Source organism: Polypterus senegalus, chromosome 10 (genome assembly GCF_016835505.1).
Source record: "Polypterus senegalus isolate Bchr_013 chromosome 10, ASM1683550v1, whole genome shotgun sequence".
Taxonomy (NCBI): Eukaryota; Metazoa; Chordata; class Cladistia; order Polypteriformes; family Polypteridae; genus Polypterus; species Polypterus senegalus.
Window position 1 is genome coordinate 1,258,396 of NC_053163.1, and position 6,000 is coordinate 1,264,395.

Here is a 6,000-nt window from a genome sequence, read left to right on the forward strand (position 1 = left end):
CGCCATGTTGAACTTTTTTATTTATGGCCCCATCTTCACGAAATTTGGTAGGTGGCTTCCCTGCGCTATCCAAAACCCACGTACGTACTTATTTCAGTGGTATGATGCCACTGTCGGCCGCCATATTGAAGTTTCCAACGTCACTAATTCTCCAACTTCCCGTGTAGGTAGAAGGCTGAAATTTGGCAGGCTCATTCCTTACAGCTTACTTACAAAAGTTAAGCAGGTTTCATTTTGAAATTCTACGAGTAACGGTCATAACGGTCAACAACGTCCGCCATGTTGAACTTTCTTATTCATGGCCCCATCTTCACGAAATTTGGTATGCGGCTTCCCTGCGCTAACCAAAACCAATGTACGTACTTATTTCGGTGGTATGACGCCACTGTCAGCCGCCATATTGAACTTTCCAACATCACTAATTCTCCAAATTCCCGTGTAGGTAGAAGGCTGAAATTTGGTACTTATTTCGGTGGTATGATGCCACTGTTGGCCACCATATTGAACTTTTCAATGGTCTTTGTTACTTATGGGCCCATCTTCAAGAAATTTAGTACACAGGTTCCCAACGCTAACTGAATCCTACTTATGTACATATATACGTCCATAGCTTGCAGCTCGGTCACCGTGTGAGGCGGCGTTGAGTCCCGCATCCCAATGCCTCCCATATTGTTGGCTGCCTGCCTATATAAGGCTGTCCGTCGCTCCAGTCTCTACATTCCCTTCCTTGCTTCGCCACGGGATTCACGTCTCCCTGCTGATAACTACAGCCTTTTTATTTAATCCACGGCTTCTCCGCTGTTTTATTGTTCGTTTATTACGATTATAGTTATTGTATAGGTATTTTAGACTTACTTTACATTGCTCAGGTACCCATTTCCTTTATCGTTCCAACCACCATTAACATGTCTGTCGAGGTGATCACCAACGATCAAAGAACTGTCACTTACCGAGTGGTTTCCATGCCCAGAGATGGCACCTGCCTTTTCCATTCTCTTTGTTACATATTGCACAGCCATATCAGGCTCACTCTTGATATCCGGAGGAACATTGTGTCTTATGTATTGAATGACTGGGACAGGTTCAAGGTGTGGACTGATGACGGTACAGGAGATAATTATACTACACAGGAGCACTAGAAGAGTGAAATGCTTAAGCCCTTCACCTATGCATCTGCATGTGAGTTGATGGCTGTCGGTGAATTGTTCGGTTGTCGCTTTCAAGTGTACCGAAATGGCCAAATATTTTACACCTTTCGACAACCGCCAATGCCTCTTAAACATCTTAGATTCACAGGTGACGATTTCAGTAGTGGACACTTTGATGTTTATGAATGTTTAAACTCTCAAAAGCTGGATGTGAAGTTATTGATGAAACAGGTTGTATACTTACAATGCTTGACAGATGCCGAATGTCACTTCAACACAAGTCCTACAAATACTGTCGTAATTGAAACAAACCATGAAACTCAAACCGATTATGACAGCAGCAATCCAAACTGTGAGATTTGAAATACGATTACTGTTCACATGGCCAACTGTAGGTTGCATGCTTAAGAGTAAGCTCAGCGCACAGCTTGGTCATATTACAACCGGAGGGCCGAACTCACAATGTGATATACAAAGAGACCCTTAACAAATAATTATTGGTATATTTTCCCTCAGTTTAAAATGGTTTAATTTTCTTCTTAATAAAAATTTTAAGGCAGTACTTCGCCACTGCGAAGCGCGGGTATTTTGATAGTTAAAAATAAAAAAATGAAATATCTCATCAACACATGTATTCATTCAAGCACCTTTTGCAGAGACTACAGCCTGGGGATTTCTTGGGTTTGACATGACAAGCTTCACACACCTCGGTTGGGGGATTTTCTGCCATTCATCTTTTCAGATCCTCTCAGGCTCTGTCAGGTTGGATGAAGATCAGTGGAAAGCTATTTTCAGGTCTCACCAGAGTTGTTCAATTGGATAAAATTGCAAGCTCAGGCTGGGCCTCAAAAGGACATTCATAGAGCTGTTCCTAAGCCACTCCTGCATTGTCTTTGATTTGTGCTTAAGGCCACTGTCCTGTAAGAAAGTGAATCTTCAGCCCAGTCCAGAGTGCTCTGAAACAGGTTTTTAATAAGGATATCTCTGTACTTTGCTCCATTCAGCTCTCACTTGACCGTATCTTGTCTCCTAGTCCCTGCCACTGAAAAATAGCCAAACAGCATGTGGCTGCCACCACCATGCTTCACTTATGAAATGGTATTGCACAGGTAATGAGCAGCGCCTCGTTTCCTCCAGACATGATGCTAATCATGGTTTCATCAGTTCAGAGAATTTTGTTTCTCACAGTCTGAGAGTCCTTTAGGTGCTTTTATTAGATTTCCATGTCTCTTTTACTGAAAAGAAGCTTTTGTCTGGCCATACTATCATAAACCTGAGATCAATGATAGTTGTTGTTCTGGTGGTTTCTCCCATCTTCACTTTGAAGCTGAACCAGTGTGACTATCAGGTTCTTGGTCACCTCTTTTACCAAGGCTCACCTCCCATGATTGCTCAGTTTGGCCAGATGGCCTGGTCTAGGAAGTGTTGTGTTTGTTCCAAACCTTTTCCATTTCCAGTATTAGTAAGCATAGATTCAGACACGTTTCATGAATATGCTGTAATTCCTTGAGGTTTAATAAAGCAATCAAAAAATATTTAAATGTTGTGTTAAAGACTCTCAAGTGTTCCTTTTTCCATTCAGAAACATTAAAATCACAGCGTAATCTGTTCCACTATTTCCATAATATGTAATAATATGTAAGGACTGGCAGGTTAAATGTGTTGCTCAGGGTCATACAGTGAAGGGGACTGAAAAAGCAATCCAATGGATTAAAGCCCCCCCAGCCTTAGCCAATAGGAGTACCCATTACATGCATACATGGAACAAAATGTCAGTGGCAACTAATTATCAGAAGACAAAGGTGCAAATGATAGCATGTGCTGTTTATGACAAACAATTTTATTATCATCATTTTTATACACAGCATGAAGAAGCTACTTTAATAGCAGAGATACAATAGGAAATAAGCAAAAATTGTTAGAGTAAGTAAATTAATCTGTTATAAAAAAAACAACCACACACTTCTTATTAAATTCCTTAGCTATTCAAAACAAATGAAAAGAGTGTGTTTGCATTAAAGCATTTCAAATGGAAACATGAATATAACAAACTGATCAGTCCAGTTACATATGCCACCTTCTCCCAGATTTAAACTGGTTAGCAGCAAACCAGCAGCCTCAGCTTTCCTCAGAGGCCAAATTTGGGAACCCCCTGTAGTCCCTATAAAGAGGTACATGGCCGCTGCTCCATACTTATTAAGGAATGTCAGGAAATTCCCAGTGCCGTGCATCAGGCTTGCAGAATTCTAATCCAGTCAAGCAGTGTGCTAGTGACATAATCCTGTCACATGATGCTCACACTGGCTAAGGGGGCTGTAGCACAAACACAGAGCTTTGACACTGTGTCTAATACTCAATTTAACTTACATTTTTGACAGGGGAGCATTATTGTTTTGTTATAAGGGTGACTGTCATATGGTAGTGCCAGACCGACATCCACTCACAAAGTGGGTTACTGAAATGTAACATATATAATGAAAGCAGAAAGCACAGACTTAGTAAGATATGATCAGTAGGAGTAGAAGGCAAAGAACCTCATAGTAATATCGTTAAGTGAGACAAAAGTAGTACATCGTGATCCATTTAACACACAGTCACTGAGGATCATTCCATTACACTGAAATGTTCAGCTCCTACAGTATCCCCTCATAGCTCACACCTGCCAGTCCCGGAGTCAGCCTAGTCACTCTCTTCTGGACCTTCTCTAGTGCTCCTTTTCTGTAATATGGAGGCCAAAGGTGCACACACAAGCAGATAAAGCAGCAGCAGCTTTTATAAGGTGGGAAAAAGAAGGGACAACTTTGGGACCCTCATGTTGTATGCCTTGTGACCGTAGATGGCGCTATACCAGCACTTAACCTGGCACAGACAGACACAAGAGGCACACTTACACAAATTCACGCTTTTTATTTTCAGCTCTCTTCTTTACAGTCCTTTGCACTTCACTCACCGTGCAGAAATGACCACAAATAACTCACAGTCTTTTCTCTTCTTTTCTCTATTGCCTACTCCACTCCTCGCCAGCTCTTCCTCTTCCACCCAACTCTGGCTCCCCGAATGGAATGAGGCGGCCCTTTTTATAATGCACTCGGAAGTGCTCCAGGTGATCCCTGATGACCTTCCTGCAGCACTTCCTGGTGTGGCGGAAGTGCTGCATGGGCACCCGGAAGCACTCCGGGTGTACCTGCTTCCTGGTCTTGCAGCACTTCCTGGTGTGGTGGAAGTGCTGCATACCACGGCTTCTAAGCCATCCAGGTACCCCCTGGCAGTGATTACAGGTCCCCATATGGTTGAGCTTCTAAGCTTTGTTCCCGTGGCCCCGACACCCACCAGGGTGGCTGCCTTCTCGTGTTCCAGGGGAGGTACTGCTCCTCTGCCGGTCCTTCCATCTTCTAGGCGTCCGAACTGGACATCAGCCCCAGCCATCATTCAGATGTAAGTCATTTATGCTTTTCTTGGCATTTTTGGTAGGCAGTGTGGCTCTCCAGTGGTCATGGATTTCCAGTTCCATCCTTGTGTCTCCCTTATTATGCAACTCCATGTACGTCGCTTAACCTGCAAGTTCTCAAAGCATAGAAAATCCAAATAAACAATCGCACTATATACAGTACTGCATATACTTGTAAATTTAATGGTGCTGTGTAAAATAAATTTAGGTTGTCTGTCTCCCTAAAATAGCATTTCTGCATTAGTTTTGTTGCTCTGCTTGTATTAAATAATAAAGTGGGAATTAGTTAAAAAGAATTTGAGATATGTCATAAAAAAGTTGCGTGTAAACAGCCATGAATGAAATGCCCAAAGTCAACAGTGTGTTGCTTATACACACAATGCTCACTTTGGCGTGTGCCAATTTAGGCTGTAGGGGTTTGCTTTGACTCGATCTTCTCACCCTCAAGGCGCTTTGTGGGTCCAGCTAAAAAGGCAAATAACTGCATACGTTAATCTGTACATAACCATCTTTTCCAAAGAGTACAAAACTCCTTGAAAACTACACCGATCAGCCATGACATTTAAACCACCGACAGGTGAAGTGACTAAAGTTATCTTGTGACAATGGCACCTGTCAAGGGGTGGGATTAACAGTATCAGGCAGCAAGGGAACAGTCAGTTCTTGAAGGTGATAGATCTGAGCGACTTTGACATTGACCAAATTGTGATACTTGAGGATTACTTGTGTTCTGTTCTGTGTATTGTATTGTATTTTTCCTCCATTTTCGTTGACACCCACTGCAAGCCCAAAGGAGTCTCTCTTTGAACTGCCTCTACCAAGGTTTCTTCCATTTTTTCCCCACCAGGGTTTTTTTTCTGGGAGTTTTTCCTTGTCTTCTTAGAGAGTCAGGGCTGGGGGGCTGTCAAAAGGTAGGGCCTGTTAAAGCCCATTGCAGTACTTCTTGACTGATTTTGGGCTATATAAAAATAAATTGTATTGTATATTGTATTGATGCCTAGACGACTGGGTCAGACCATCTCCAAAATGACAGGTCCTGTGGGATGTTCCCGACATGCTGTGGTTAGTACCTACCAAAAGTGGCTCAAGGAAGGACATCCAGTGAACTGGTGACAGGGTCATGGGTGCCCATTGCTCTTTGATGCATGTGAGGAACCCAGGCTAGTCCATCTCGTCCGAACATACAGAAAGACTACACTGTAGCACAAATTGCTGAAGAACTTAATGCTGTCCATGAGAGGAAGGTGACAAAACATACAGTTTGTAATCACAGCTTGCTGCATATGGGGCTGAGTAGCTGCAGGCCAGTCAGAGTGCTCATGCTGACCCCTGTCCACCTCTGAAAGTGACAACAATGGACATGTGAACATCAGAACTGGACCATGGAGCAATGGAAGTTGGTAG